At 29.1% G+C, this 18,382-nt stretch overlaps 2 long non-coding RNA genes across 2 annotated transcripts; both read right to left on the bottom strand.

Annotated features, from left to right (window-relative positions):
* Positions 1-2,511: 2,511 nt before the first annotated feature.
* Positions 2,512-3,489, bottom strand: LOC132921483 (uncharacterized). The gene is made up of 3 exons (XR_009660892.1): positions 3,160-3,489; positions 2,972-3,091; positions 2,512-2,905 (listed from the first exon to the last, which is right to left on the bottom strand). It is a non-coding gene; the product is annotated as an uncharacterized LOC132921483 (long non-coding RNA).
* Positions 3,490-4,122: 633 nt separating this feature from the next.
* LOC132922752 (uncharacterized) lies at positions 4,123-5,410 on the bottom strand. The gene is made up of 4 exons (XR_009661047.1): positions 4,917-5,410; positions 4,729-4,848; positions 4,327-4,662; positions 4,123-4,258 (listed from the first exon to the last, which is right to left on the bottom strand). It is a non-coding gene; the product is annotated as an uncharacterized LOC132922752 (long non-coding RNA).
* Positions 5,411-18,382: the final 12,972 nt, after the last annotated feature.

Raw genomic sequence — 18,382 nt, 5'->3', positions numbered from 1 at the left:
CCCTCAAAGGTGGAGACCAGTTAAAGTTATTTTTTTTTTTAGATTCTTAACCACTCTTCTCCTGCGTGGTTAGGAAATGTCAAAATTAACTCAATAACTTGGTTAATTGTCACTTATAACAGTTTATTTTTTTGCAGGTATACATTAAGACCGAGTAGAGCATATCTACCTACTAGTACCATCCTTTCATATAACTACATATACTTTGGTTAAAATTGATTAATCACGTTACCTACATGTTTGAATGTTTCTTAAGTACAATTTAGCCATATAAATATTATAATTTTATAAAATTTTAAACCTCGTAGCATATGATTTAATCAAGTAATACATCTTGGGACATTGGAACATATATTTTATTTTTTATTAGACATGTCAGGAAGAGAACATTTCAATTTTTTCCTTGTCCCATTAAAGAAAAATCATCAGATATTTTTCATGAAAAATATAATTTCCTTATGTTGATGATGATATTGCAGAGGAAAAAAAGAAATTGAATTTGTACTCTTACTTTTTTTTCTATAAATATACAAGAAATTTGTTAAATTTAACATTGTTTGTTTGAATTATTTTTTCCCAATACTACAGAACTTATTTAAAAAGTTTATATTTGTCCCAAGTTGGAATTTGTATTGGAAACACGATTTTTAAACATTCCGAGTAGAATGGTCCAAGTTGTAGCACCCTGCGTAGAACTTGGGACAAAAATATAAAAATGTACTTAGGTAAAACTAAATTTGATATCTTAGTTTAGAAGTTACGCAAGCCTCAAGTTAAACATTGTCCCAAGTTGTAGAATTTGACGGTACTTTAATATTTATGGTAGGTACCCATAAGAAAATTTATTGATAATTTTATCGAGATGGTCTCCCCCCCTTTAAGTTTGTTTTGTATGCAAATATTTATATAAAAATTGAATCTGGGTACGTTAATTTATTTTGTTTAGTTAGAATAGCTAAATTGATAAGGATTCCAAATAACTGAACCATATTCAAATAGATTGAACTTCAACTAGAAATAATCACACTGGCCACACACTAACTTGAACTTCAAATTATTTAGACAGAGAAATTTCAAGATTAATTTAATAGAATATTGAATATTGTTTCCACTGTTCAAACCACATTAACACTTTAATCAAATCCTATTTAAAAAAAACTAATACTGTAAATAAACGAATATCATTTTCTATTATACATTTTATGATTTAAATTAAAAATTAAATATGGAACAAGACTACAAAATAACCATGTTACTAGCTTGTTACCTAAACCACTTGACCTTAAACCATATAAACATATATCTGAAATACGTCAAAGATTACTTGGTTGGTGGGGTACACTTTTAAGTGGAATTCATATCCAATTCATATCACACAAAAACAACTTTTAACGGGGACTCATGGTAAATTCACTCTGAATAAATCCTACTCAAGGACGGCAAATCTGTGGAACACGTGCCTGAAATGACACAAATAAATAGAAATACTGCATCTTCTAAATATTTAATAGTTAAAAAAAGACTAAAAATTTTTTCATTACCAGTGACAACCAAATAATAAATACTTAATTATAAAATTAAATACTAATATTTGTTTAAAAACAAAATACATATAAACAATCACATTTTTTTATTAATATACATATATAATTTTTATAATTTAATGGCACACAATAATCAAAAAATAACTTGCAATTATTGGCACGTGAAGAAAAATTAATCACTCAATACATATAGAATAATTTTACGTCACTGTTATTTACTCCTATAGGACACCCCACTGACATGGAAGTGGAAAAACTACTTGTATAAAAACAATGAAGTTGCCCAAATAGAATAAATTCTAACACTCTCTATACCTCCATTTTGGAATTGAAGAATTATATTTGAATAAAAAAAAGATAAACCACAACTTAAATCTAAAAGAAGACGAAAACATTTAGTACATATTAAAACAGAATCCTCCAGATCGATACATAATTTACTAACTTGTCTTTTCCTAAGTCCGTGAAAAAAACTATTATTGAATGCTGCAGGCCTCAACATAGAGGGCGGTTCTTTTGGGCCAATCGGTACTTCAGTCAATTTGCTTGAAAACAGAGACCAGAAAAGAATTTGGAAAAAGAATTGCATAGAAAGACAAACATTGATAAAACCAATACTATCCTAGCACAGATATTATCAACGTACATCTGGCTTTCTATACAAAATTCTTCCAAATTACCTGATCAGTCATCAAGCACATTAATCAGAGAACCTATTGGTCCAAAAGACCACCTTCCATGTAGAAGGCTGTGGGTATAAAGAAAAATCCAGTATATAATATAACCTGAAAAAAAATTTGGAAAACTCATATAAATATATTATTATTACAACATAATTTTAATTACTTAACATTTAAAATAGATATATTCGAAATAATAAGCAGGGATATACTGAAGATATATCCACATTTTCTCAGACTATGGAATATTTAGGAAAAGGGAACTTTCTAACCACATGTACCTCATCTGAAAAAAATAAAATAAAGTTAATACAACCATCAAATATATAATTATAATTAAATAATGAATACTAACTAGCAATCTTTATATTCCATAAAAATTCTGCAGACCACGACATGGAAGGCGGTTCTTTTGGGCCAATCGGTACTTCAATCAATTTGCTTGAAAACAGAGACCAGAAAATAATGTGGAAAAAGAATTGCATAGAAAGACAAACATTGACAAAACCAATACTATCCTAGCACTGATATTATCAACATACATCTGGCTTTCTATCCAAAATTCTTCCAAATTACCTGATCAGTCATCAAGCACATTAATCAGAGAACCTATTGGTCCAAAAGACCACCTTCCATGTAGAAGGCTGTGGGTATGAAGAAAAATCCAGTATATAATATAACCTGAAAAAAAATTTGGAAAACTCAAATAAATATATTATTATTACAACATAATCTTAATTACTTAACATTTAAAATAGTTATATTTGAAATAATAAGAAGGGATATACTGAAGATATATCCACATTTTCTCAGACTATGGAATATTTTGGGAAAGGGAACTTTCTAACCACATGTACCTCATCAAATCTAAAAAAAATAAATTAAAGTAGATATACAAGCATCAAATATATAATTATAATTAAATAAATACTAACTAGGCATTTCTTTATATTCCATAAAAATTCCATAGTTCTGCAGACCTCGACATGGAGGGCGGTTCTTTTGGGCCAATCGGTACTTCAATCAATTTGCTTGAAAACAGAGACCAGAAAATAATTTAGAAAAAGAATTGCATAGAATGACAAACATTGACAAAACCAATACTATCCTAGCACTGATATTATCAACATACATCTGGCTTTCTATCCAAAATTCTTCCAAATTACCTGATCAGTCATCAAGCACATTAATCAGAGAACCTATTGGTCCAAAAGACCACCTTCCATGTAGAAGGCTGTGGGTATGAAGAAAAATCCAGTATATAATATAACCTGAAAAAAAATTTGGAAAACTCAAATAAATATATTATTATTACAACATAATCTTAATTACTTAACATTTAAAATAGTTATATTTGAAATAATAAGAAGGGATATACTGAAGATATATCCACATTTTCTCAGACTATGGAATATTTAGGAAAAGGGAACTTTCTAACCACATGTACCTCATCTGAAAAAAATAAAATAAAGTTAATACAACCATCAAATATATAATTATAATTAAATAATGAATACTAACTAGCAATCTTTATATTCCATAAAAATTCTGCAGACCACGACATGGAAGGCGGTTCTTTTGGGCCAATCGGTACTTCAATCAATTTGCTTGAAAACAGAGACCAGAAAATAATGTGGAAAAAGAATTGCATAGAAAGACAAACATTGACAAAACCAATACTATCCTAGCACTGATATTATCAACATACATCTGGCTTTCTATCCAAAATTCTTCCAAATTACCTGATCAGTCATCAAGCACATTAATCAGAGAACCTATTGGTCCAAAAGACCACCTTCCATGTAGAAGGCTGTGGGTATGAAGAAAAAATCCAGTATATAATATAACCTGAAAAAAAATTTGGAAAACTCAAATAAATATATTATTATTACAACATAATCTTAATTACTTAACATTTAAAATAGTTATATTTGAAATAATAAGAAGGGATATACTGAAGATATATCCACATTTTCTCAGACTATGGAATATTTTGGGAAAGGGAACTTTCTAACCACATGTACCTCATCAAATCTAAAAAAAATAAATTAAAGTAGATATACAAGCATCAAATATATAATTATAATTAAATAAATACTAACTAGGCATTTCTTTATATTCCATAAAAATTCCATAGTTCTGCAGACCTCGACATGGAGGGCGGTTCTTTTGGGCCAATCGGTACTTCAATCAATTTGCTTGAAAACAGAGACCAGAAAATAATTTAGAAAAAGAATTGCATAGAATGACAAACATTGACAAAACCAATACTATCCTAGCACTGATATTATCAACATACATCTGGCTTTCTATCCAAAATTCTTCCAAATTACCTGATCAGTCATCAAGCACATTAATCAGAGAACCTATTGGTCCAAAAGACCACCTTCCATGTAGAAGGCTGTGGGTATGAAGAAAAATCCAGTATATAATATAACCTGAAAAAAAATTTGGAAAACTCAAATAAATATATTATTATTACAACATAATCTTAATTACTTAACATTTAAAATAGTTATATTTGAAATAATAAGAAGGGATATACTGAAGATATATCCACATTTTCTCAGACTATGGAATATTTTGGGAAAGGGAACTTTCTAACCACATGTACCTCATCAAATCTAAAAAAAATAAATTAAAGTAGATATACAAGCATCAAATATATAATTATAATTAAATAAATACTAACTAGGCATTTCTTTATATTCCATAAAAATTCCATAGTTCTGCAGACCTCGACATGGAGGGCGGTTCTTTTGGGCCAATCGGTACTTCAATCAATTTGCTTGAAAACAGAGACCAGAAAATAATTTAGAAAAAGAATTGCATAGAATGACAAACATTGACAAAACCAATACTATCCTAGCACTGATATTATCAACATACATCTGGCTTTCTATCCAAAATTCTTCCAAATTACCTGATCAGTCATCAAGCACATTAATCAGAGAACCTATTGGTCCAAAAGACCACCTTCCATGTAGAAGGCTGTGGGTATGAAGAAAAATCCAGTATATAATATAACCTGAAAAAAAATTTGGAAAACTCAAATAAATATATTATTATTACAACATAATCTTAATTACTTAACATTTAAAATAGTTATATTTGAAATAATAAGAAGGGATATACTGAAGATATATCCACATTTTCTCAGACTATGGAATATTTTGGGAAAGGGAACTTTCTAACCACATGTACCTCATCTGAAAAAAATAAAATAAAGTTAATACAACCATCAAATATATAATTATAATTAAATAATGAATACTAACTAGCAATCTTTATATTCCATAAAAATTCTGCAGACCACGACATGGAAGGCGGTTCTTTTGGCCCAATCGGTACTTCAATCAATTTACTTGAAAACAGAGACCAGAAAATAATTTGGAAAAAGAATTGCATAGAATGACAAACATTGACAAAACCAATACTATCCTAGCACTGATATTATCAACATACATCTGGCTTTCTATCCAAAATTCTTTCAAATTACCTGATCAGCCATCAAGCACATTAATCAGAGAACCCATTGATCCAAAAGAACCACCTTAAAAATAGAGGACTGTGGAAACAGAACAAATCACGGAGCAAAACCTAGAAAAAAAATTGGATAATTGTATCATATAAATATAGTTATATTAAAACAAAATTTAAAATTTTAAGTACTTAAAAGGATGACAGCGTAGTATTTGTTATCTCTCTCTAAGCTAAATGCAAATTAGCAAATTTTACGTTCACAAAAACACTATAACCATATAAATTTCTCAAATTAGAGTGACCTATTATAGAATTTTAAGTTAAGAACATATCTAGGGCATCACAGAGCATTTACTATATATTTATTTTATAGAGAATTATGAGTTTATAAGATGTATAAACAATTTATAATTTTAAAATACTCATAACACGATTTAAAACAAAAATATAATAAAATGTTTAAGAGATGTCCTAGATAATTTGCTTAGCTTTAAATTCTATAATAGATAATTTCACTATAATTTAAGAAATTAATATGGCTGTAGACATTTTTGTTAACGTAAAAAAATTTGATGTTGCACGTACGTTACGTTAGAGATAAAAAAATATTACGCTGGCATCCTATTAACATTTTCATATATATCTAATATTTGAAAGAAATGAAGACTGAAATACTAATGATGTATACATTTGTCTTTGAATATAGATTCTCTTGGAAGGAAATCTTTTAAACACATCCCCCAAATTATTAAGTATAAAAAAATAAAATCAAGTAGATACTATCATCAACTATATCTATAAACAAATAATATATCAACTAGATTCTTAAAAATTCTATAAAAATTACAGAATTTTCTGCAGACCACAATATTGAGGGCGGTTCTTTTGGGCCAATCGGTACAGTACTTCAATCAATTTGCTTGAAAACGGAGACCAGAGAATAATTTGGAAAAAAATTGCATAGAAAGACAAACATTAATATAACCAGTATTATCCTAGCACTGGTATTATCAACATACATCTGGCTTTCTATCCAAAATTCTTCCAAATTACCTGATCAGTCATCAAACACATCAATAAGAGAACCTATTGGTCCAAAAGACCACCTTCAAAATAGAGGGCTATGGTATTAAGAAGAGAAAAATCACAGAATACCTGAAACAAAATTTGAAAAAACTGGTCTATCATCATATCAGCATACATATATAAAAACATAATTAAAAGTACTGACACTTTTAATAAATAAATTTGACAAATATGTCGAAACATGCTGAAGATTATGGAATATTCTGTGAAGAAAATCTTTTAAAGCATATACACCCACCACATCAAATCTGAAAAAAATAAAATAAAGTAGATACAACCATCAAATATATAATTATAATTTAAAAATAAATACTAATTAGCATTTCTTTATATTCCATAAAAATTCCATAGTTCTGCAGACCACGACATGGAGGGCGGTTCTTTTGGGCCAATCGGTACTTCAATCAATTTGCTTGAAAACAGAGACCAGAAAAGAATTTGGAAAAAGAATTGCATAGAATGACAAACATTGACAAAACCAATACTATCCTAGCACTGATATTATCAACATACATCTGGCTTTCTATCCAAAATTCTTCCAAATTACCTGATCAGTCATCAAGCACATTAATCAGAGAACCTATTGGTCCAAAAGACCACCTTCCATGTAGAAGGCTGTGGGTATGAAGAAAAATCCAGTATATAACCTGAGAAAAAATTTGGAAAACTCATATAAATATATTAATATTACAACATAATTTAAATTAAAATCACATATAGTAACATTCTCACATTGCTTAAGATAAAATATGCATTGATAAATATTATACTAGACTTGGAACAAAATAAATTAGAAGAATTGCATAAAAAGACTAACATTGATGAAATTAGGCCAATCCTATCACTAATATTTACATATGTCAAACTTTCTACCCAAATTGTTGCAAAGTCACCAAGTGCATTAATTTGAGAACCTATTAGACCAATAGACTTTCTTCAACAATGAGGAGTGTTTTTATAAGGTTTATAAAATAAAAATAACACTTATTTTTTCAAGTAATAAATTCAAATTTTAACAAAAATGCAGTTGTCATCAATTATACAAATCCATTCACTCTGAAATTGGGAAGTGATATGAAAATTAACTAGTGACTACTTAGTGTATTTAATTTTATTTTAAAGATTTCGACAGATAAATAAAATAACATCAAAATTATACATTTGGATACTTGTTGAAAATATTAACTTTATTAACTTTAAAATTATGAATTCGAATTTAAATTTGATTACTGTAAGTGAAAAAGAACCTTACTTTGCTAATTAAGATTTTTTAAAATAACAATTTCATAAGTATAGTGTAAAAACCCTACTTAATTAACAAAAATTTGGAATCAAATAGAAAGATAGAAAATTATTACTTTCACCACGACTTTTCATTAATATGTATTTAACACCTTAAATAGAAAGACAATAATTGAATTTTAATTTTTACAAAACACATAGAAGAGTTGAGCGCTAGGTAGTTTTAAAATAGCTAACTAGTTATTCAGTTGTTCGAGATCTATGAACTCATGTGTGGTAAAATTATGTAAATATATATATAGGGTTTCAAAAAAAAAAATATAATAAGATTTTTAAAACTAGCCAATGCCCAGAGAGATTATTGTAAAAATGTAGTTACCTATCACTTAATGGTCGTTACCTTATTCAATAGAGGGTCGCCGGCGCTCAACAGTCATCCACCAAATGCATCGAGATCGGATAGAAATTACTAAAGACTAAAGAGCCGACCACAAATCGAGTCAAAAGCAAATATGAAACTATGAAGTAGGACGGCTCGTGGAAGACTGATTTCGGAGGAAATCGTACTGTCGCGATACGGAAACGAGAGTAAATGACGAACGACCAGCGGGCCAATGGGATTACATTTCACGAAAAATACTGCGCCGTGATTAGCCAGCTGTATTAATAAATGGAAAAACCCCGGCGTACAAAAACGATAGAACGAAATTCGTAACGATTTATAATAATAATAATGATTGTATTGTTGCCAATGGGCCACGAATTATAATAGCAAACAGCGATATTATATTATTTCGATAATGTATTAATATTTCTAAATTATTTCGTTATTTTGAAACCAACCGTAATGACATGCTACATTTAATAACTGGCAACTGCGTAATTAAATATGTCCCAATAATATATTATATAATACTATATTATTTTCAATTGAAAAAATTTACATTGCTGCGTAGTAAATCGTTATTATAACCTGTGGGAGGCGCATTTCGGAGTATAATATGGTTTTGATAAATAATTAATACAGCGGTGGGTGCCATTGCCGACGAGGGTTTTTTGTCGAAATATTTCATGCAATTTATCAAAATGATTAATTATTGTCATACCTACAATTATTGTCGACTTTTGCGCAAACGACGAAATTACGAGACATCGCTACATTCATTACTATAAGTTATAACGGCGGACCGTTGTAGCCTTGTCTAGTACTCTCGTAGTTGTAGATATTTGATTTTCATTTTACGCGCGATACCAACGCACGAGATCGATCAATTTTAGTCAGTTTTTGATGATACATCGCGTCCAGCTCTCGTCTTGTTTATATTATATTATTTTACGTGTATTTGTGGTTCGGTTTACTAAAGTTTCTAAATACGATTCGTCTACCATCAGTACCATCACTGCCATCACTGCCAATTGGTGTTATCGAGACGCTTTTTCTGATTACAAAATATTAATGATTTTCGATAAACGTTGGACGTAATGATATTATATTATTATCATGTGTGCAGTAATATTTACGAGGCAGAGGAAGAGGCAGTCGTTTGTGAACGTATATAACGCTCGATTAGTGCAACGTCATACACGTTATCAAATCTTAAATTGTTATCAATTGGATCCAAACAAACTATAAGATCCTATCCTATTTGAAATGTATGCAAAATAAATTATTAAATTAATTTTGTTTGTTAAAACAATTTTAAAAAGTTTAAAGCATTTTTTTAGTTTGCCTTTTTCTTTTATGAATAGATTTAATAGATTTAGCTGTTTTAAAATACTATAATCTACGAGCTTATTTTATTTTGTATACATTTTAAATGTGTTTTGTTTGGATCCAAAATAAAATTATGTCACACTAATCGTCCGTATTACATAACCATTAACCGTATTTTAAAAATGATAATACAATATGATCTGAAATTATTATAGATCCTAGATAAACCTCCCTTATAATATTACAAATTATCAGCCCCTTTTGGCTACTCCATTTGGCTACCGATTGATAGACGATGATATTTTGATCGTGTGTATGGACGTTGCTTTGCTGCATGCAAAATTATAAATTGCGCACACGTCGGCGACCGCGTACTGTGTGAAATTCAACACTGTCTTAAAATTTGTTTAGTTTTTTCTTTCACAAGCTCTGACGGATAACCAGTCTACTGATATTTTTAGCCAAGATGACAAAATCTCTTAGAATTCAGAAATATAATATATTTGTTTTCACCATTGATTTAATTATGAGTCTATAAAGTGATTTAATACTTGACAATATATTAAATTATTCAACATATTATTAATATAAAAATAATTATAAAATTCAATCTTTCATAGCTTGTTGTAATAGTCGTAATTTAAGAAAAATAATATTATAATGAGTAAATTATCCATTAATCATTATATCTACATCTACTATAAATTCTATAAATTGCGTTCGTAGTTATGACGTTGCGTAATAATATACTAAGAATTCAAATTTTCTTCCCAAACAGTTTTAAAATACCAACAATTGGTTGCTTTAATTAAAAATTAAAAATAGATTGTATGTAAGTTAATAGTAAATATTGTTATTTTTATCGTTTTTATAATATTTTATTCCCGCGTTGTATTTTCATTAAAAACCGAATCGTTATAACTTATAAGTTATACAATTTTATAAAATTGTATTGTTTTTAAACTTTATTAAAATGGCGGCCTTTAGATAACGCTCATTTCCCATTTTTAGATACCCATATCGTAGTACCGATGTCAAATGCAAATAATATTATTATATTATATTTTTGTTCGTTGCACACCATTGGGTACTTTTATTTGTATTATTATTAAAAAAACAAGTTGTGTGTACGTTATTATTATGTAATACGTTCAAGAGCCCACTTAGGTGGTTGGGTTATGGCAGAGTAAACTTTGGCATCCCTATTTTTTCTGCTTCTTGTGTCACGTACTCACGTGGGCATCATTTCTACACTTGCCATTAGTTTTGCAAACGCTCCGACAAACGAAATTGAAATATATTATATTATTTATATTATATCATAATAATAAGTAATAACTAATAAGCATGGGCCACGGAGGTAATATATTATTGTTACATAATATGACAAAAACTATTTCTAAGCTGGTTACACATGGAGCAAATCGAACGCACGCGTCCTCGTTTTTAAATCGCTAACAATAATCGACCAAAATAGTACACGTGTATTTAGATGTGTATACTCAAACGGGAAAAACAGACGCGTTCGGTCGTGATCGAACGCTAAAATTAAGCTATGGGTTTCCAATGTCTAAAATATAAATTCACACGAAACATTTCCAACGCTCATATTATGCCATACAATGTGAGTTTATTTTAGTGGGAAAAATCAGAAAAATTGGTGGAGACGTGATTTTTGACATGATTTTAAATGCTAGAGTGTAATTAACACGCGTTCAATTTTTTTAATTCACGTCAAATTTAAAAACGCGGACTCGTGTCTCGTGCGTTTGAATCGCTTCATTTTTTTAATTCATTAAAATATTGAGTACATAACCCCTCAACTCCACGCATGTATTTAGTATATAGTATGATGAATAAAAAGCGGTCTACTTAAATTTCAGAACTATAACAAACCCAAATAACGTCACTGAATGCATTTGATTATTTGTTTGTTCAAAACTATCGGATTTGATGGAAAACGGTGAGAGGGACTCATCACTCATTTATAACTTAGATTTTTCAGCTTTTGTGCTCTGTAAGGTAAAGATTATATCGTTAGGTCTAGGGTCTAGGCGTCTAGTTACGTCTTACGTTCATTATTACATTTGGTTCCACTGCAACGCTTTAACGGTCTAATTACGTTTCGGGAAAAACACTGCCCTATATACATTATCCATGTATAATAATTATAACAAAAATATTCGTCGTCATCCATATCAAAGGCGCTATTTGAGATACTTGGAAACAATGGGAACCAAGCCTTCGTGTTGATATTTTAGTCCCCCTAAATTTCAGTGATTTAAAAATAAATTTAACAGTATTTAGTCCATTTATAATAATGCTCATAATTTTACCACAGAATAGATTAAATTGATTTTACTGTTCTACAAATATAATGTTGATTGATTTATAATTGTAAACTCTATACAGACGTATTTGGACTGTAACTGAAAACAAATTGGAAAAGAATTGATTAGTGTAATAATGTTAGTTATTATTATATATTAATATTATTTTATTAAAATGTTACTTTATAACCTATTATATTATATTAATATATTACCATCACAGTAATACAACACTATTACAATTGTATCAATTTATACTTAAAAATAGTGCAACAGCGAACAGCAACATGTAGATGTGAGTCTTGCAATACGCAAAATTACAACTTAATATTTAAGATTATTATAATGATTCTCAAATTAAGCAATTTTAACATAATAAAATATATCACAAATAATATCAATCCTGAATAAATTATAGACAATTGTCGATACATAAATTGAAGAGGAAATTAGCTTTATAATAATAATTTATATTTTATTGTTAAATACAGTAATACCAATATACATATTATGTAGTTAATTTGAAACGTTACCTGAATACAAAATTTTTAATTATAAATTTGTTATTTTGTGAATATTGACTATAATACAGTTATATTTATATATATATCCATTATATCCTTTACATTTGTTTAACCTACTATCAGGCCCTAACCCAAATTCAAGGTTAACACCCCCACCAAAATTGTTGACCTATTTATACCATCGAGTAATAATGTTATATTATACATTAGGTAATGAGCGCAGGCGAGTGGACTTGCATCGCTATGAAACTATAACACTATAATCTATATTTTGGACTGCGGAGCTGACCGGACCCGTGTGCATGACACATGCTATGCTCTGTATAATATTATTATTATCATCCTTACCGCGCGATACATACATAATATTATTCATGAACAGATGTTAACGTACACACACACTTCAGAATATTAATATATTACTACTACTACTATTCCACTAATACTTTATTATAATAATTCGTGTATATTATATACACTACCCTCCTCGACATCCCTATCCCGAAGCACGACGTTTCCTGCGCGCACTAATTATAACGCCGGTCCGCGTCAAACGACGTCGTATAGTAATAGTAACCAAATACATATATAACATTAAACGTATTAATAATGAGAATAACATTTTCTAAGTTAAATGAATGACTCGCTCGCGTGCACCTACTCCACATCGCACAAATGCCTTCTACCGTATATCCACGTTCCTACCCAGCTCATCGACAAGGCCGCGGGCCTAGGAAGTCGGTCGCCAGTACCGGTATATATGTATTATATATGGCGTGTACTTACACCTACCCTTGGGGGACAGCGAGTGGAGTTAGTATTGCCAGTATTGGACGGTGACTGGTGGAACTAAGTATACAATGTTATAATTTATTATTATTATTATAGTCAACATTTGCGGTATATTGGTAAATAGTTTGGCGGTCGTAGGTCCGTTGCATATTTCGTAATAGATTACTTTTAACTATGATAAAATATCAGTTAAATACATTAAACGACGAACAACTTTTTGCATAGGGCCCCCCCACCGATATTTAACAAGCCAGCCCGCGACCGAGTACGAATCGTTGAATCGCAATATACGACATTACGGCATGAATAGTGAATATATGATATATTATAGAGTAACATGTAACATATTGCATATTGTCGATTGAGCCTGTTGTGTTGACTGTGTTTAAATATCAGTGTGTTGGACTTATATTATTTCTATACCTGGTTTTATACGTTGTAGGTATGAAGGGTATGTTGTGGGTTTCGGAATACGCTCCGTAACGTTTGCGAGAGACGTCTCCCGTTTAACAATACTCGATAACAATGCTATTTTTAATTCGTATATTTTCTATGTTTTTGACCAATGTTTCCTGTATTATTTTTATACACAGCGAAAACTGTATAACGTAAACATGACATAATATTGGTTGGTTTGCTTTATAATCCATTAGTCAATTCATTCTCTATAACGTATAGTCACTCTCAATAAAGAAACAATATTTTATGTTTCATAACACTATTAACACTATTTACCTGATAAGTATTATAAATTATAAAAATAATCGGCAAAAATGTCGAAATTTCCGAGAAAGATTACTTTCTTTCATTATCTAAAATAATACCATTATTATCGATATCGAATATATTCATTTTATTATCGACGTAATTTCTAACAAAAATTTTGTTTTTTTTTAAACCCTCTATTACGAAAACTCTCTTTAACGAAAGAAATATCTTGGTCCTTTAAGATTCGTTATAAAGAGTTTTCACAGTAATTTGTAATTTTTTTTACTTTGATTATAACATGTTTTACGTCGTCGAAATAATGGAATCGTTCACGAAAAATGTTAAAATTTGAACTGTTTAAAATAATAGTAAAATTTATTACTGAAATGAATTATTGCTAAAGTGCTAATAATGTTCATTTTAATGTAGGGTGAAATTTTATTTTAAATTCGTTTACTCATTCGGTGTAGATACGTTTTGCTATTACAGTGGCAAGCAGTATTAAACCACGATTCTTGAACCAATAGGAATATGTAATACAAGTTTATAATGGAAGTTTGAACTATACAGAATATAACAATAATATGTAAAGGTAAACAATATAATATATAAATTAGTTAAGGATACATCCATTATCCATATTTTAATAAATGGACTCAGGGCTGTGTAACAATATTTTAATAATTAGTTATTTTTAATTAAGAATAAAAAAATAGGCCACCTTTTATTTTAAAATAAAAAATAGTATTGTAATGAAATCAAAAATCATCAATATTAAAATTTAAAACTTGTTAGTATTACTTTTTATAAAAATATTTAATATGTATTGATAAAATGTTGAACTTTTATACAACTTCTAATATTTATTTACATCTTCTTAGGCCATTTTTTGCAAATTAAATTTTAAATTTATTAAGAAAAAAAAATGATCACGGAGTATGCAATTTCATAATATTAATCATGCATATACTCCGTGCACATCCTTTTGATGCCACTGACCAGTACCCCTACAGAGCCCTACATATTTCTATATGTAAAAATGATCAGGTCATGACTCGTATAATGCACGCTGATGTGGCTATACGAATCGGATATTATAATTGTTGTTCGGATTTCGGAGGCAAACTTATGAGTGAAGGGTGTTAAACACGTTATAATTAAAAATAAATTAGATACCTATACGTAATTTCATCGACGAATATAATATTATACATATTACACGTGTACAAGACACGAGCCCTCAGTGTATCTGGAACTTCATGTCCAAGTTAATTTTTTCATTTTTGTACTTTGAAAAGAAAATATTTTTACATACTGACGGTTTAAATTTTATTCGTATTTTATTGTTAATTTATAAATTACTATTTTATTCAATTTTTTTAATATATAGTTTTATTCAATTATTATTTTAATGATAATATGAAAAAGCGTGTTATTAATTTTATGATCCGAATGCAAAATACATATCTATTCTAAAGATTTTGATACAACAATTCTGATCTAACAGTTTTCATTAGTAATTTAACAATACTATAACTGAGTATACTAAATATTTATAACATAAAAGTTTTTAGTAAAAAACAAATTTTTTCTGCTTTTAACCAGTGAAGTCGTATAATTTTTTATAATATTATGTATGAGTATGGTCTCCATATTTCAATAGTTTATAATACACTATAATTAATTGTCTAAACAAACTTATTGACACGCTCCGGCTCCGGTGACCCACTCACCTATGACTAGGAAGTGTAGGAAGTGTTTGGATTTTTTTCTTTTCAAGTGATTTGTGGTTCAACTCCGCGATCAGTAGGACACGCCAAGGTTTACATATTTACATTTTTTAATAAACAAATTTTCTAATTACTGTCAAAACTTAACAGTCCACATCGTATACCTGTTTAATATAATATAGTGAAAGTTCAATTAAATTGTACATAATTAAACAAAATAAGATACATTGAAATACAAATACTTATTTATATGTAGCATGTACCTTAAATTTAATTTTGATACATACCTTCTTTGTACTTCAATGATTTTAGTATTATAAAATACGGAGAAGAATAGATTAATAATTGTTCATCTAGTAAAAAATATAGAGAATTCGTGAGAAAAATGTCATTAGCCTTATAGTAAATAATTAGTCACATAATTGGTGGTTTTTTTTATTAATTACTAAATAATACATATTTATGACATTTTAATAGTGCTGAATTATGATTGTTCTGATAACGGTGTTAAATTGTTGAACCATAAAAGACAATGGAGGACATTTAGTCATGGAAAAACAATTTTACACTTTTTTTTGTTTATAATATATGAGAAAAACCCTATTTAGACCATTAAAATATTTAAAATGCATTTTACCTAACTGCTAGACCTAAACAACATAAATATAATATTATATAATAAACACGTTTTATGTATAAACGTGGAAAAATGTGTGCAGCCTACAAGACGAACGAACGATGGGAGACTAATTCTACTAAAAAATCACCAGACAGGTCTACATATTATTATATAATATGTTAAGTTTGAGTATTTTACGTTGGATATTATATATAAATATAACCGTATAGGTAAGTAACTCACTTACCGCTCTATATATATATAATATATACATATAATGCTACCTCTATTATACATGGTAATCATGGTACATGCCATATACATGCCTTCAGAAACGGATAGACCGGGAACACGCTACCAAATTTCGCTGACCTTTCGTGTTCGAATTAATATTAATGAGCTTTGCCGTGGCTTTGCAGGGCTGTGTATATATCTATGTACATATATATATATATGTGTATAGGGTGAAACACCAAGCACACTCAACCCTCTTTTATCCTATTTAATAATGCATTTATTCTGATTTTTGGAACTTTGAAGTAGGTAGTAGAGGTAGTACACTTAAAGACCACACTTCAAATATTTTGATTATTTATACCTTCCATATCCTGAGATAATGCACATTTATTTTTTAAAATTTAACTTTTTTTACTGAAAATTTATTGTTTATCAAATGATTTTTTGGATAAATATTATGCATCTAAATAAAAATTTGAACGAATAGTTTCAGTTATTAAACTATTTAAACTATATTATAATCAACTGCAAAATATAATAAATAATAAATTAAATAATAATAACCTTTAATAATGATTTTTTACAAAATAAATAATAGATTTAATATTTAGTCTAGATTTATTATGTACTCTGATATAAATGATAAATAATTTGAATAAATGTTGATTAATTACCACATTATATACATGAGGCTGTGAAACGGGTACCAAGGTATTTAAAGTTTAATAGCTCAGAGTAATAAGTCTTCTTAAAATATCGATTTATAAATCATTATTTAAAAAAAAGTTCACAGTTGGTTCAAATTGGATCAGGGCACTCTAAATGAATTAAATAATCCGAGTATTTAAAAATGTAATCTGTAAGGAAGTATAATAAAAATTCTAAAATACGGAATTTGGATAAATTTAATATCAAAGGAAAATCGAGGTCAACATGCTTGAGTCTCACACTGTATTACTTGGGTGATACCAATATTTATAATATTATTAGTATGTGTGTATGTTGTTTAGCACTATAGCGTGTTAAACACTATATCCGCCGCCGAGGGTATAATAATATAATAAAATAATATGCCGAGCGGACGCATAACGCGCACGCGTGAGCATTAAAATACAACAATATTACATTAAATGTATACATAGCTTATATAATCGCGCGTAAGATTGTTCTGTCGTTTTTATTAAAAAAAAATTTTACCGTACACACCGAGGGCGGCGGTGGCGGCAGAGGAAGGAGAATATAAATAATATTATTAAAAAACACACACACACAAATACAAAACAAACAACGAAATAAACCATATGGGCGGCTGTGGCGGTTTTCAGCTTATGCTAATTTTTCTGTCGAGTCGTAAAAACGCAAGCCAGGTAGGTATTATAATAATAACGAGCAGCCGTTTATATGCGTACATTTATTTATATATACGTAGTGACTATTTCGTTTCGCAGTTTACCCGTTGCCATGACTACTATTACAACTGTCTACTAACTACTTACTTGCACACACACACATGTATATGGGTTTTTGTTCTACGCCACGCTACCCGTTTTGTTTTCCAGCAGTCGGGCGCGCGATAATATAATTAATAATATTATATTATAATACCTATCTAATTCTAATGATATTGTTCTCGTATTGTGAGCGACTAACTCGAAAATCGTATCGCCGACTGCTAACAAACACTGTTGTGTTG

The sequence above is a fragment of the Rhopalosiphum padi genome, chromosome 2 (genome assembly GCF_020882245.1).
Source record: "Rhopalosiphum padi isolate XX-2018 chromosome 2, ASM2088224v1, whole genome shotgun sequence".
Taxonomy (NCBI): Eukaryota; Metazoa; Arthropoda; class Insecta; order Hemiptera; family Aphididae; genus Rhopalosiphum; species Rhopalosiphum padi.
Note: the sequence above shows the minus strand (reverse complement) of the source record. Positions and strands in the feature narration are given on the sequence as shown.